Genomic DNA, 17,080 nt, shown 5'->3' with positions numbered 1-17,080 from the left:
CAAAGCTCTAAAGTAAATGAAATGGAAACCAAAGAAACAACACAGAGGAACAATGCAACAACAACAAAAAAAATTGTTTTATAAAACAATAAATGAAATCACTACACCACAAGCCAGATTAACCAGAAATAGAAGAGAAAAGACTCAAATAAGCTCAACCAGAAACAAAAGAAGAGACATTACATTTGATACCACAGAAATATAAAATATCATCTATGAATACTATGAAAACCTCTGGACTAGGAAACCTAAAAGAAATGGATAAATTCCTGGAAACACACAGCCTCCTGAGACTGAATCACAAAGAAATAGAAATCCTACATAGACCAATAACAAGCAGCAAGATTGAAGCAATAGTTAAAAATCTCTTAAAAGCAGTAACAACAACAAAAAAGCCCCAGACCAGATGGATTTACAGACACATTCTACCATATCTATGAGAAAGAACTGGTATCTAGAATACATAAATTATTCCATAATACCAAGAATGAGAGAATCCTCCCTGACTCATTCTGTGAAATCTTTATCACCTTAATACAAAATCCAGGAGAGGATACAACTAAAAACTACTGACCAATATCCTTTATAAACATAGATGCAAAAATCCTCAACAAAATACTAGCAAACTTAATTCAACAGCACATCAAAAATATAATTCACCATGATCATACAGGTTTCATCCCAGGGATGCAAGTACAGTCAACATATGCAAACAGTAAATGTGATTCACCACATAAACAGAAGCAAAAAACAAAGACCATATGATCAGCTCAATAAATGCAGAAAAAGCATTTGATAAAATCCAGCATCTTTTCATAACAAAAACCCTCAAAAAACTAGGCATAGAAGGTGCATTCTCAACATTGTAAAAGCTTTATAGGACAAAGCCTCAGTCAACATCATACTGAATGAAGGAAATTAAAACCATTTCTCCTAAAAACTGGAACATGACAAGGGTACTCTCTGTCATCACCTTTATTCAACATTGTATGGCAAATCCTAACCAGAGCATTAGGAAAGTGAAAGATATTAAAGCCATTAAAATCAGGAAAGAGATCAAACTATCCCTGTTTGCTGATGACATAATCTTATACTTAAAAAAAAAAAAAACCCCAAGCGGCACCTGTGGCTCAAAGGAGTGGGGCACCAGCCCCATATACCATATACCGGAGGTGGCAGGTTCAAACCCAGCCCCAGCCAAAAACTGCAAAAAAAAAAAAAAAAACTAATGATTCCACCAAACAACTCCTGAAATTGATAAATACATTTAGCAAAATCTCAGGTTACATAAATCAATGTACACATTAATTAGCATTTTTATATTAAAAACCAGTTAAATCAGGGACTCAATACAATTTATAATATCTACAAAGAAAATAAAATAGGTAGGGATTACCTCAACAAAAGAGGTGAACGATCTCTGCAAGGAAAACTACAAATACTACAAAAGTACAAATACTACAAATACTCTGTAAGAAAAATTACAAAATACTGATGAAAGAAATCATAGATGACACAAACCAATGAAAAACACATTTGGTGCTACTGGATTGGTAGAATCAACCAATTGTTAAAATGTCCATTCTGCCTAAAATGATATATAGATTCAACTCAATCTCCCTCAAAACACCAATATTATATTTCTGAGATACATATAAAATAATCCTAAGCTTCGTTTGTAAACAAAAAAAGAGCACAAATAAGCCAAAACAATCTTAAGCAAAAAGAATAAATCTGGGTGCACCACAGTACCTGATTTCAAATTATACTACAAAGCTATACTATCCAAAACAGCATGGTTCTAGTACAAAAGTGGAGATCTAGACCAGTGGAACAGAATAGAAAAACTTGAAATAAAACCATATAGGTATGATTTACTGATCTTCAACAAGCATCCAATAACACACCCTGTTCAATAAATAATGCTGGGAAAATAGGACAGCCACATTCAGAAAAAGGAAACAATGCCTTTCTCTCACCATGTACAAAATCAATTCAAAATGGATTGGAGACATAAATATAGGCATTAAACCATTAGAATTCTAAAAGAAAATGTAGGAAAAACTCTTCCAGACCTAGGCCTAGGAATATTTATTACCAGGACCCCAAAGGCAAATACAGCAATGACAAAAATAAATGGGACTTCATAGAACCAGGTTACAATGATTGCTTTTGTTAGATAAGGACAATTATAAGAGTGTCCTTATCTAACAAAAGCAATCATTGTAATCTGTTTCTGTGTATCCTCATTGAATCTCCAACAATTAAAAAAAAAAGCTTATAGAGGTTCTAATACACACACACACACACCCCCACAATTTTTATCCCGTGATAAAGGATATATTTTCCTGTGAGGCAAAGGAAATAATCAATGGAGTAAACAGATAACCTACAGAAGGGAAGAAAATATTTACAAACTATATATCGAACAAAGGGCTAATATTCAGAATCTACAAAGAAATCAAACAAATCAACCCTAAAAAAAAAATAATCAAAACGTGAGCAAAAGATGTGAATAGAAGTTTTTTTTTATTTTTACATATACATGTGTTTATTAGGTTTCCATTTTTTGCCTTCACAAAATTAAAGAGGCTTAAAATTTAATAACAATAACAATGTTTAAGATAAGGACTAGAAACAACCTCGTAAAGAATGAACGAACATAAATACATTCAGAAAAGAAATCAGAGAATTGCTGCATTGAAATATTAAGCAATAATAATAATAATGCAAAGAAAGTAACATTCATATTGTCAAATAAAAGTACACTGGAGCTGGCAGGTTCGAACTGAGCCCAGGCCTGCCACACAACAATGACAACTACAACCAAAAAATAGCCAGGCATTGTGGTGGGTGCCTGTAGTCCCAGCTACTCAGGAGGCTGAGGTAATAGAATCACTTAAGCCCAAGAGTTTGAGGTTGCTGTGAGCTGTGATGATATGGCACTCTACCTGAATACACCTGAATAAAAATTTTTCTTTTCTTTTTTTTTTTTTTTTTAGAGACAGAATCTCAAGCTGTCATCCTGTGTAGAATGCTGTGTTGTCACAGCTCACAGCAACCTCAAACTCTTGGGCTTAAGCGATTCTCTTGCCTCGGCCTCCTGAGTAGCTGGGATTACAGGCACCCACCACAATGCCTGGCTATTTTTTGGTTGTAATTGTCATTGTTGTTTGTCAGGCCTGGGCTCAATTTGAACCTGCCAGCTCTGGTGTATGTGGCTGGTGCCCTAGCCGCTAAGCTACAGGCGCCAAGCCATAAATAGAAGTTTTTCAAAAGAAAATAGACAAATAGCCAACAAAGATGAAAAAAATGCCTGACATCAGTAATCGTCAGAGAAATGCAAATTAAAATCATAGAGAGATACTACCATCCCCCTATCAGAATAGCCATTGTTAAAATCTCAAGAAACAATAGACACTGGCATGGATGCAGACAGAAAGGAACACTGTTGGTGGGATTGCAAATTAGTACAGATCCAATGGAAGACAGTATAGAGGTTCCTCAAAGAAATAAAAGTAGTCCATTTGATCCAGCAATCCCACTACTGAGTATTTACCCAAAGAAAAAGAAATCATTTTATCAAGAAGACATCTGTGCTCAAATGTTTATCACAGCACAATTCACAATTCACAATTGCGAAGACGTGGAATTAACCTTAAGTGCCCATTAGTTCATAAGGGGATAAAGAAAATGTGTGGTGTGTGTATATATACACTAAAACCTCTTTAAGTTGACCACACTAGGGACTGTAAACAATGGTCAATAGAGGTGGCTGACAAAAGGAAGTAGGCCTACTCTACTGATATGTACATGTACTTTACTTTCTTGTACAGCTTTTATTAGGGAATATCATATGAAATCATACATAATCAAAACACAGTACAATCATATATATAGTATCATGAAAAATCAATACATTTACTGTTTTCTTATGGTTTAATCATTCTTTCTGAAAAAAGAATCAATCTTGATCTGTTTCTTATTCTTATTTCAGATGTAAGAGGAGAAAGCACGCTTAACACCGGCTAAACCACTCAGTATACCTGGGCATTTTTCCACAGCAAGTGACATCAACTGCATTATCAGATGCCTGACATCCTCTTCTTTTGGAATCTCTACAATTTCTGTGTCATCCTGATTTATTTCTTCCACTTTGTCAGCTGTTACATGTACTTCTATGCTGGTCTGTACTTTGGTCACCTGAAAATTGCTTCTGGGTCAGGTTCATTACTCATCATACAATGCAACAAAACCTTCAAACTCTACTCCTCTGACTTCTGCCATGGAAAATGGACTGTCTTATGGGACGAAAACATCATCCTCTTGGGTTCTGACAAATTCAACTTTTTTAAAACACTTGTGTATCATTTCTGGCTGAACTTTATCCCAAGCAGAACTGACCCAGAAGACAGCATCCAGAGCATTAACTGGTGAGGAGGATGAAACTGCTTCTACAGGCAGACCACAGGTTTGTGCTTTAGTAATGACCTACTGTGGGAATTGGGCTCAGCAGTGCATTTTAAATGTTTTGATGATGCCAAGGGGTCAAAAGGTTGGATTTTTGAGGTCATGTTTGGAGACAGAAATTTCAGTGTCACATTGTGAGATGGCCCACTTGCAAGTAGCCAGGACAGTTGTCTGCTCTCAGTAGAATAGACCACTTATTCTCCATTTCTCTGTTGATACCCCTTACCCACTCCTCAAACAGGGAACCAGTCATCCATGCACATTTGTTTGATGTCAAAGTGACTGAGAGGTCTTTGGGCTTCGCATGCTTGAATGCCTGTGGCTTTGCCCACTTGCCAATCACCGAGGGCTTTAGTTTCACTCTGGTTGAGCTAGCAGAAAGAAAAACCGTGAAAAATTCTTTAGAGAGTTTTCCATTCTCATATTTGTCACCCTTCATGACAAGGCTCCTGTCAGGCATAGCCTTGAAAAAGAGTCCACATTTGTCAGTGTTAAAGATGTCATCATCTTTGAAGCCTCTGGAGAAGTCCAGGAACTTTTTGACAAACTCTTCCACAACTCCTACTAGAACTTCATTGGATTCACTACATAAGACTTCCTGGGAGATCTCATGTTGGAGTTTAAACTTCTCTAATAAGCAACTTGATGCTTGGAAATATGCCACCCAAAATTCCTGTGTGAATTTTTTAGCAACTCCTTGGATTATCAGCCTGAAGATTTAGGCATTAACTGCCCTCATTTGTTTAAACTAGGTTAATGTGGCTTCTCTGACTTCATCAAGGGAAGTTTTCCTTGCTCCTTTTCCACTGTAGGTTTCTTCTTTCCTTACTATCTCTCTCCAAGTATTCATGTTTATGTTTCTGAATGTTGCTAACTGCGGTCTTACTAACATCAAAATGTTCCACTGTCTTTCTCTTTGGCTGTTGCTTTCCAAAAAACATAGAAGATCAACCTCTTCCTTCAAGGTCAGCTCTTTGAGTTCTTTCCTTTGGGCCATCATGGCACAATTAATTAAAAAATGTTTTATATGAAATTATAGGATCTACCTACAATTCAGACCAGTCCTTCACATTGAAGAAAACTTCCACAAAATATGATAAACAATAGGACAGTAGGCCTAATTCAACAGGTGGTAATAATAAAATATGAAAAAAAGAAGTGATATTGAAGAAAAAATAATACAACTAAGGGGCAAAGCCTATACCTTAGATCCCTTGGTGTAGAGTAGACTCAAGTGATCAGGTTACAGAGGGTAAATTAATTGTGTTTTTTTGGTAAATTAATTTTTTATGTCATAGTCCAAGTGGTCAAGATACAACTTACAGAAGTGGCTATTATGTAGAGGTCAGTCTTCCATTGACTACATGTGGTTTGTGGAAATTAGGTCAACTTAAGGAGGTGGTCAATGTAGGAGGTGGCCAACTATGGAGGTTCTACTGTACACATACATATATATATGCCATGGAGTACTACTCAATCATAAAAAGGAATAAAATAATGTCTTTTGCAGCAAACTAGGTAGAAATAGACACCATTCTACTGTACACATACATATATATATACCATGGAGTACTACTCAGTCATAAAAAGGAATAAAATAATGTCTTTTGCAGCAAACTAGGTAGAAATAGACACCATTATCCTAAGTGAAGTATCTCATGAATAAAAAAACAAATACCACGTATTCTCACTAATAACTGGGATGAGTAAACATGGCAAACACAAAGAGACATTAAGGACATTTGAAACCAAGAAGTGGGCAGGATAGGAGGAGGCAATGGATAAAAAATTTAGCTATCAGGTACAATAACCTTATTCTGGTGATGAGATCACTAAAGGCCCAACTTAAAAATTGTACAACAAAAACATTTGCATCCCCTTAATATTTTTAAATTAAAAACAAATATTTTAAAAAAATTTTAAGATAATAAATACATTCATACTTGTTAATCATTCTTGTTAATCTGTCTTTTGTTAGCCTGGCCTCAGGCATGAACCTGGGATGGATAGAAGGAAAGATATTTTACCTTCCCTATACATCCAAAAAATGTTCTTAAGTGGAAAAAAATGAGGAACTTTGCATAGTATTCTACTCTAGAATATCTAATATTTATATGTATCAATAAGTTAAGAATACTCTGGAAAGAAACACAGGAAATTGGCAAGGATGGTTTTCTCCCAGGTGTACTATCAGCCTGGGGATGGGAGTGGGAGTGAGACAGACTAGTTGTAGGGTGTACCTTTAGATACTTTTGAACTGTGTACCATGTTACAGGTATTACTTACACAGAAATACGTGCATTCTTTATTTTAAAAAATTAAGGTTTCAGTACACTGGTGATTTTGTTCACTGTTTCAATCACTGGATATCGTGGTTAATTGGATTTTACAATGCACAGTTTTGCAAGAAGCCTCCCCCACCAAGCCTGCCATCTCAGTTCCAGGGTTTGGCAGGGTACACCGGTGAAGTCTCTTGAGCCTACACAGGCCTCAGTGTCTGATCTGATCTGCAGATACAGTGACGCATGTTTCTAGCCTTCTGCTGATTGTGTGGGCAATACTCTGCTGCCAGCAGGCTGTGGACAGCATTCATCTTAGGAGGTGCTGCTTTAATTTTGGAGCAAGGCAGTGACAGGTGCTCAGTAGGAAAGCACTTTCCTAGGCCATTATAAATATCATTTTGGTGCCATCACAAGGCCCTGTTTCAGGATCTATGTATTTCATAAAGAACCCTGACCTCTACACAGTGGCTTCAGTAGGCTTTTGCCTACTGGTTGATATGCAGGACAGAAATCCACTTTTATTAACCCACAGGGTCACCACATACCTTCTTTTTATAGGAAATAGGTGCTATGTGGGATCCTTTTATGCCTTGCCAACTGTAAGGATCACAGAGCACTTTCATTCAGTACCTCTTTGTTTGTTTGCTTTGGAGATACAACAGATGCATCTCTCAATACGTCAATTCCAGAATAAAGGTACTGACAATATCTTCAGATTGACTTACTCACATTGATCTGCTTTGATTCCTGAAAATATTCTGAAGGTCATTGTATTTTCCAGATTTTCTTTTTCTTTTTAAAACAGAAACCCATTCTGGTTGCCAGAAAATGTTCTACATTAAAGAGGATGAACACACCTTTAAAGAGCAACCAGGCTGTCAACTAGCTAACACTTTGCTGTCACCAAAGTCCTTCAGGCCAACCCCAGCTCTGTATTGCTGAGGCTTTCAATTACAGAACACATTAGTTAAGACTCCAACTTAGTTTGCAAATTCTGCTCAGTAAAGTATATCAAGAATGGAAAAAGGGTATCCAATGTGCTCAATACTAATATGAAACCACTATATAAACAACTACATGCCCACAGGAAAGAAAAATACAAGTATAGTATAGCAAGACAGAGAGGAAGGGTCGAAAGGGGAGGAGGGAGGGTGATTGGCAGGATCTCACCTAATGTACACCATGTGAGGATGTTCAGCACACCCTACCCCTATGGAGGGCTTAACTACAGCTTGAACTTTACCTTAGAAATGAAAATAATGTAACCTAAATATTTGTACCCTCATATTAATCTGACAAAAAAGATGACAACTTACATGTCACCTACTCTGTGAAGTATCTGCCAACTTATCCACAGTTACCTTCTCCTTCCTCTGAACTTTCAAAACATATCCAGACCTCAATTAAAACATGCACCCGATAGAGAGGAATTTAAATGTTCTCAAAACAAAAAAATAATAAATATCTGAGGTGATAGATATGTTAATTACAATGATTTAATCATTCCATGATGTATACAAATATCAAAACATTACATTGTACCCACACATACATACAATTATTTGTCAATTAAAAATAAAATAAACAAAAACTGTATCACATGGTATTATCCTAGGTACTTAGTCACACTTGTTTCTTCCCTGCTTATTGGACCCATTCCCAAGTTAGACTGTGAAGGGCAAGAGGACAGACCAGCAGCTAAATGTGCTATTTAACATGCTCCTTGGCCCACTATGATCGCTCTGCAATTAAATGAACAGTTGAACAAAAGGAGTGGGGTGCCTACTTGGAAGGAAGCATTGAAATAGCTGGACTCCCAGCTGAGAATGAGAGCGGACACTGAAAATAGACCACCTGATGTTCTTGGAGCCAGCCGGCCAGGCTAGGGCTGTGCATATCAAGTCCATGAGATGGACGAGCAGAGGGGACACCTGCTCCCCTTTCCAGTGATTGGTGCTCAGTTCACACTAGACGTTCTATATCCACTCTTCCTTTTGGTGGGAAGCCTCCCTACCCAGCTAGAACTTCAACAGACATATTTCCAACCGGCTTTATTACCATGACAGGAGCCCGTGAGGTGGGAGCACGATTTATCCTAACTGAAAAATAGAGGCGGAGAAGCTTCAGCCCTAGTATCCCTGCTACTAGAGTGAGGTTGCCATAGCAACCAGCTGAGTCACTAATGAAAAAGAACAGTTGCACTATGACTAGGCTGACATTCTGTGGCATTCTCTTATTTTACTGTAGTTCTAATGATGTCTTCAGGAAAAACGACAAAGAGAAAAGGTTTTGACCTCTCTATTAAGCCTGCAGCAGACTTGACACACTCTGGCTTTATGAGCCTAATGAGTGTGAACTTCTGCGTGCAAATTCAGCCTTGGAGAAAAGCACTTTAGGAATTTGTCTGAATCATATATTAGACTTGTTGATTCCATTGTTCCTCTAATGTGGTTCCTTCTTTTCTAAATTAAGTTGGCAATGAAGCAGATGAGCCCCCAAAAGCAAAACAGGAAGGGAAAAAAATCAGTGAAAAGACATGACAAGACGATGCCAATTCACCAGTGGTGACGCAGAATTGTAGAAAACAGCCAGAAGTGGCTTCTGCCCCTTCTTCAGACAGATGAACCACAGGTTAATCAGAAAGACAGCTAGGAGACTCTGCAGAGACAGAGGAGACCTGTTGGGAGATCAGGTCTGAGAGCTCCGTAATCCAAAATACTCACTTGTCACCATACTCAGAGTTCTGAGCTAGGCACTGTGGGTGTTGCAGAAAAAAAATATCCTCAGGTTATTTAAATTCCAAAGCTAAAAGAGGGTAAAATTGGTTAGGAATTTAAAAATGCATACACACTGGGCTTGCTGTGACCCCTTTTACTGCCAAGAAACTTATGCAAAAACCAGCACACTGATGGTGCAAGTTTTAAAAATTGAAGGTAATTACCCTGGCCATAGTGGCAGGGTTGAGGGTATATCCTTGAGCTCAGGAGTTTGAGACCAACCTGAGCAAAAGCAAGAGCAAGATCCCAGGTCTACTGAAAATTAAAAAAAAAAAAAAATTATCCAGGCATTGTGGCAGGTGTCTGTAGTTCCAGCTACTCATAAGGCTGAGGCAAGAGGCCAATGTAAGCCCAGGAGTTTAAGGTTGCTGTGAGCTCTGACACTACAGCACTCCAGCCTGGGGCAAGAGTGAGACTATCTCAAAAAAAAAAAACAATTGAAGTGAATAAAATTTTTAAAACTCCCACAACTTTGAGTAAACAAATGGCATTTTAAAATAGAGTTATTTAAGACAGTCATTAAGTTTGTAAAACATTGCGAATGCTTTATGTTTTCTTTTGTTTCAGATGTACTTATTTGCACACACATAAACCTACTTAAAGCCCAGCATTGGGTTGCTTTTATCTGCATAAGAAGAGCCACCAGGGCTGGTGTCATTACTTGCTGAAAATCATGTGGGAGTTTGTGGGTGTGAGAGTAGGCATATGCATCTCCTTATCAGCAGGGAAAAAGAGAGCGCATTCATTATTAAAGCAGCTTCCAGCTACTCTCCTTCTTCAGCCTAACACTGCCAAACTAATTTTCTTACTCTAGAACTTCAATCATGTTATTCCTCTCCTCTAGATCTTAATTTACCACTTTCATCATGTCATTCTCCTAGTAAAGGAGAGGTGACAGCTTCCCATTGCAAACCACATCACCCAACCCTGCAGCCTGACTCACAGTGCCCTGCACAGCCTGGCCTGGCACACATGAGTCTATCCACGTGCTCCCGGGCCTCCCCAGACCATCCCCCTCCTGACCACAAAACTCTGTCACTAATTCTTACCTCAACTTCTCTACTTCTTGCTGCCTACTCAATCCCTACTCAATCTCAGAGAAAGTGCAGGTGCCTCCCCTTCAGAAAGGTGTTTTCTGAATGGCCACTGATGCTGTAAATAGGGACTTCCACTCAGGGTACTACTTACCATGTTTCTAACCCGTTCTTATTTTTTTGTATTGATTAAATTGTTGACATCTTGAGAGCAGGCTTCATGCTGTCCCATCCTTTTCCATGTATGTAGTCTGGGTACAGCTGGTCATGCTGTCGTGCTTTAATTCAATAAGCATCTATGCAACATTAGGCCAGGGGAGATGCAGAGACTCAGAGTTTTCATTTGGATGTTTAACATCTGTGGTATCAGGACAGGGGGAGAGGCAGGGACAGAGAGGAGGTAATAGAGACAGGGAAGTTTAGAACCAGCCAACTTAGACACCATAGAGTCACCTAAACATCTTGGCCTTCTGACCTGCTTTGTTAGAGTCCTCTGATGAGAGCAAGATGACAGGGATGGAGGTCACCTTGATGAGGGTGAGTTGAAGGGGAGGTCACCTTGATGAGGGTGAGATAGCAGGGGTGGGAGGTCACCTTCTAGTCCCCTGGTGAGGGTGAGATGGCAGGGGCAGGAGGTCACCTTCTAGTCCTCTGATGAGGGTGAGACCTCAGGGGTGGGAGGTCACCTTCTAGTCCCCTGGTGAGGGTGAGATGGCAGGGGCGGGAGGTCACCTTCTAGTCCTCTGGTGAGGGCAAGACGGGAGGGGCGGGTGGTCACCTTCTAGTCCTCTGTTGAGGGTGAGATGGCAGGGGAGGGAGGTCACATTCTAGTCCTTTGATGAGGGCAAGACGGTAGGGGAGGGAGGTCACCTTCTAGTCCACTGATGAGGGTGAGATGACAGATGAGGGAGGTCACCTTCTAGTCCTCTGGTGAGGCAAGATGGCAGGGGTGGGCGGTCACCTTCTTGTCCTCTCTTGCGGGCGAGATGGCAGGGGAGGGAGGTCACCTTCTTTGTCCTGCTCAGAGCAGCTTTGTTTTCAGTTTAGACTTCTTGGATTGTGGATTAAAATTTCTGTTAAAGAAAGGATAGTTTTTAACTACACAGAGGCTGGAAGTAAATTTTCTGGAAAGACAGTTCCTTTAGTATTCCTAAGTGGGTGGGGGTGAGCACACCTCTGACACTGAGCTGAGGCTTCCCTCACCAGAAGTCAGGGAGTGCTTGGCTCCCAGTGACTCTCACGCCCTCACACATCCCTGGCAGATACTTGCCATTAAGAGGTAGAAGCTAAAGATAGCTGATTTGTATCTTTAATACTGAGGAAGTTAAGGAATATTCTGGCACTATATTTTGACTCCAGTTACCAAGAAGTAAAGATGCCTCCTTCTTTGTGTGCATATATCTTTTGTTTTCAGGGCAATGTTTACCCATTTATTTTTTTTTTTTTTTTTGCCCTGTTAGACAAGGCAGTTATTTAAAGGAATGGTAAAAGACAACTTAAATGACCGCCTTTCTCCCAGGAGGTGTAATAACTAAATCCATCCCTATGCAGAATGTTGTCAGAGAAAACCAAGCCGATAGCCAAAGTTGTGGGGAAAGGTAATAACATGTCGGTGAGATGTCAGCAGAGAAACAGCCATTGCTGTTGTGCCAGAGCCAAAAATACAAGAGTGGGCTGGTGCAAAGCAGCAGCTCCTCTGCTTGGCCTGACTCTTGCCTGGACATGGCCTCTTCAGGAGCACAAAGTGGTGGCTGGACCCCTCGGTGGTCACTGTCACACATTTAAAGATAATGAGAGGAGGAAACTCCCTAGGGGTTTTTCTGGGTACCAAACCAACAGAAACAAACTTTAATTTATGGAATAGACATTCAGAAAACATTCCTAATGTCCATTTCATGGAAGAAACACGTGCCATAAGAGACACTTGTGGATCTGGTCTGTGGCTCAGATCTCCCACTCATGGATCTGTTCCCGCCACCGAGACGTGACAGGTGGACCAATGAAGAGACAGCGTGTCCCAGCAGCAGAATGGCAGAGTGTGCTCTCGAGAGCCAAACAGACCTGGGCTCCAACTCTGGCCCAGCTTGGAGACAGATGAACCATAAATAGGAATAACGTAAACAAATACAGGTATATGTGAAAGGGAAGCCTATCAAGGCTCTTGATACAGGATTTCTGTGCCCAGAGGACAAGCTCAGGCTGCTCCTCCTGGAGGCCACGTCTCTGTCCACCTATCACATGCAGCTTTCCTTACTTAGAGCTTCCAACGTATGTCCTGTCAACTCCCACAAAGGTCCACAGTCCCCTCTTCTGCAATTCTCACATTCTTTGGTTATACTGCTGTCAGAATACTAGAATTTAGGAAGGTCTCACCTGAAGGGGCTAAAAGTCTCAAAGCAGCACTAAAGAAGTCATCTCTAGTGACAATGCAATCACTGCCCCAGTATATCTTACAGTGTCTAGAAAAATCACCCATGGTCATTGTGTTCTTCTTCTGGACGACCCTTGGCATTGTTTTACTGTTTGAGTAGGGCTGTTTACTGCCTGCCTCCACTCTGGTATGAGCACACAGCAAATTTCCCCCATGAGTCAGTAAACTAGATGTCTGATTTGGCCCAGGTCTGCCATTATGTCTCATCTGTTCCATTCCCACAAGGGAAGTGGCACCTGGCTCTCAATCGTGCTTCTCGGTCTGAGACCCAGCAGTCTAATTCCTCTGACATCACAGTGAGCAGTTATATCCTCAGATACAGCAAAACAAAATCATATCCTGATTTAAAATCGTAGTAATTTGTGAATGCTTCACAGCATCATGGTTTGAGAACCACAAGTTTAAGAACTTGCCTGTCTGCCTGACTGTAAGATTCTTAATGTCCTTGAGAAGAGAAAGTGTGTCTTATTTGCCACTGTGTGCCATAACACTGAAAAGAGTAACACTCACAAACACTCACTCACAAAATGAATTTCGAGAGCAATAACAACAATAGCATATGTGTAGTCTCAGCTGCCCTCCACCTCAGCTAGTAAAGAAGGAAATATTTTGCATTGATCATGGAGCTATGCCTGAAATTAGTGTGATAGAGATCAAAAAGGTAAAGGGCAAAGTGGCTGAATGGGAAGGAGAAAAGCTAGATTAATTTACATTAGAATGAGCCTTCATTTACTAAAGGAAGGATAGTGTATTACAAAGGTTAGATTAAGAGAGAGGTGGGAGTGAGGAAGAAAAGTAGAGATGGGAAGGGACAGGAGGGAAAAGAGGGCCAGGTGTGGTTGCTCACACCTGTAATCCTGGCAGTCCGGGAAGCCAAGATGGGCGGATTGCTTGAACTCAAGAGTTTGAAATCAGCCTGAGCAAGAGTGAAACCCATTTCAACTAAAAGTTGAAAAAATAGCTAAGAGTAGAGGGGAGAGCCTATAGTCCCAGCTAGTTGGGAGGCTAAGTCAAGAGAATCACTTGAGCCCAGGAGTTTAAGGTAGCTGTGAGCTGTGATGTCATAGCACTCGATGAGCTGTGATGTCATGGCACTCTACCCAAGGTGTCAGAGTGAGACTTTGTCTCAAAAAATATATAAATAAATAAAGAGAGAGAGGGAGAGAGAGAGAAAAGAGATTCAAAGGGAGCCCTTTCTCAAGGAATACAATGAAAACACAGTGAAAGTAGAGGATCCTTACAGTGTACAGAGAGGGCCCCATAATGAGTTTTTCCTCTTTAGAATTTTTTTTCAAGCAACTTTAGTAAAGATTTAAATTAGTTTTTACTACCTTGGGGGAAACATTAAACTGCCATTTCTTGTGAATGCAACATAGTGCTGACACCAAACACAAGATGACCTAAGTTTGTTTAGTTACAGACAGGAAGAATAATCTCCTGGTTAAGTGGAGGGGATGAGCCTAGCTGACCCCTTAGATTAACAAGGTCACAGACCAAAAATTTCAGTGTCAATGCTCCTAACTTTTATTGGCTGTGTTTGGCGATCCCCTATAAGTTTGAACAGTGTTGTAAATTTAAACCCTTTCTGCACGATGACATTGCACTGGAAAAAACAAGTATATTTTCAGAGGAACAGAATATAGCCAGCACAGCTTCAATCTGGTGAATTGTTGGCGTTTTCTCAACCTCTGATATTGAACTTCAAGCATTGAGGAGTGGTCATCTGCAACCACTCCGAGCTCAGAGCCATTACTAAAGGATTCCAATCTGGACCTCATCTGGCTCTGTGCTGTGCAAGGCTCTTCACTTCATCAGAGAGAGTGCTGGGGCTGGGGCTTGCACAAAGAAGGTCATCTGGTGCTAAGGAAAATGTCACATGGGGCTTAGCTCTCTTGCTTATTAATACTGTTCCACTTTGACCAGAAAAATGCTAGAAACTGCTCCAGCTTTCCTCACACTATTCAGGCATCCATGTTTTAAAAAATTTATTTGGCATATCAATTACAATTCATTTTGAAGAGACTCCATATGGTTATTTGATGGTGCTTGTCACAGAATGAAGGTGATAAAGAAACACACGCAGTCACCTAAGGATGGTCATGTTCCTGAACGTGCTCAATAGAGCCTGCATGCTTGGTTAGTTTTCTGCTGTCAATTATCATTCTAGGAAGGAGGTGGGCAGGGTCACAGATTTCCAGTAGATTGCTCTCTCACATCAGTCTCTATGAGATTGTAATCTCCCCAGGGCAGGAGGATGTGATCAAAAACAACACCCAGTGCTACCTCCTATGACCCTTCCCTGCCTCATTTTCCCTTATAGCTCTTGTCACTCTCTGTCATTATATGTATTATAAGCTCATTCACCTATGTGTTTATTGCCTTCCTCCACAAATGGAAATTACAGGAGGGAAGGAACTTTGCTATGTCTACAGATGCATCCCAAAACAGTGCCTGCATTCATGTAGCTGGCACTCAATAGATATTGTTGAATTAATAAACAGACTGTTGAATGAAATTAACGGACTGAATAAATGAATACATGTGATGTGCCAGCAGTGATAGATGTATGCTTTGCAAATATTAAACAGTATAATCCAACCCCACCCTGTCAGGTTAGCATTGCTTTCATCTGTTTCACAGATGTAGAGTCTAAGGCTCAGAGAGGTAAATAATTTCCTCCAAAGACATGCACACAATTGCAGATCTAGGATTTGAAGCTGGTTCTTTCTGATTATACAACTTGTGCTATTTTCATCACACTTCACTTTGCACAGGCTAGTTTAACATCCTTCCAAGCTGCAACCCTGGAGAGAGTTAAGGGAAACCATTCAGTAACACTTTGGTGTTGGGCTTGGAACCTCTTGGTCTTCCCTTCTGTCTCCTACCTCCTGACTCAGGCATCATCAAAACAACTCTTTCTTGGTTCCCTCAGCTGAAAATAAAGCTTGTGCCTGCTGCATGTTGGGCAGGTTTTCTCTTGCCTCAGATATGTGAGGAAAGCTGAACAGCTATGAACCTGATGGAGCTGAGGGCGCCTCTGCAGGCCTAGGCAGTAAGACAGGCAGCACCATGCATAGCCCGGGCGGGCTTGGTAAGACGCAGGAAGGAAGGCTAAAAGAATAATGAGAGTGTTCAGGACAAAACAGAAATAAACCAAGCAGGGAGTTGAGTGTTTCTGACTAAGAGGAGGGAAGGACAAAGCCGGGATGCTGAAGGACAAGGAGAAGAAACATGTGATGTTTCATACATAGTTGCTGAATCTACCCCATAAGGTGATGGTTTCCCTTTTATGGTTTATACCCTTGGAATGTGTGCTAGGTGTGATGACTCAACCAGGCAAGAGCCAGATGGTTTTCTAACGTATCTTTATGGGAGTCTCCAGAAGGACAAAAATTTGAACATTAAGGCATCTTCGGTTAACTTGAAATCGTGTCTTGTTTTCATTTTCTTTACTTTTTATTGAAATATAATTTACATCAAATGGCATGCACAGATCACAAATGTACAATTTGGTGGGTGCTGACAACACACATATCCACATAACCCACAGTGCAAACAAGGCAGAGAATTCATAGGCCGTCCACACTTAACTGTCTTAAGCTTTGTGATAGATTATTTTGCCTGTTCTAGAACATTATGTAAATAGGATCACTTCGTGTGCACTCTGTTTCTGGCCTCTTTTGAGATCTTCCATGACTTATGTTCTTGTAGTTGATTCATTTTTATTGTTGAGTAGTATCCCATTGTAGATATACAAAATTTACTATACAAACCCTCATGCATTTGTCCACTTTCTAATTGGATTGATCAAATTTGTCTTTTGGATTTTGATAGCCCCTCTATATATCCAAGGTATTAGTCATTTACTGAATATGTGATTTGAAAATATTTCCTCTATTGTGAAGTTTCTTTTCATCTTTTTAACATGGGCTTTGACATAGCAATAGTTTTCGTTTTGATAGAGTTCAGTTTATCAATTTCTCCTTTTACAGATTGCACTTTCTGAGTCAAATCTATGAACTCTTTATCTAGCCTCTAATTCCCAAACTTACTCTTGCTTTTTTCCTAAAGGTTTATAATTTTAAG

The 17,080-nt window shown here is 40.0% G+C and overlaps 1 protein-coding gene across 5 annotated transcripts in view; it reads right to left on the bottom strand.

The window, feature by feature from the left end:
* The window catches only part of PCSK1 (proprotein convertase subtilisin/kexin type 1), a 395,546-nt gene that overhangs the window by 246,602 nt on the left and 131,864 nt on the right, over positions 1-17,080 (bottom strand). For 2 of the 5 annotated variants that reach the window (XM_053586282.1, XM_053586299.1), the window contains exon 1: positions 11,039-11,260. The gene's annotated coding sequence lies outside the window, so the exon portion shown is untranslated. Of the gene's footprint in view, positions 1-10,717; positions 10,912-11,038; positions 11,261-11,433; positions 11,637-17,080 lie in introns of those variants that run through there. The other 3 variants (XM_053586263.1, XM_053586273.1, XM_053586292.1) reach the window with 3 other exon arrangements.

This window comes from Nycticebus coucang, chromosome 1 (assembly GCF_027406575.1).
Source record: "Nycticebus coucang isolate mNycCou1 chromosome 1, mNycCou1.pri, whole genome shotgun sequence".
NCBI lineage: Eukaryota > Metazoa > Chordata > Mammalia > Primates > Lorisidae > Nycticebus > Nycticebus coucang.
This window is presented reverse-complemented; position numbering and strand designations above follow the sequence as displayed.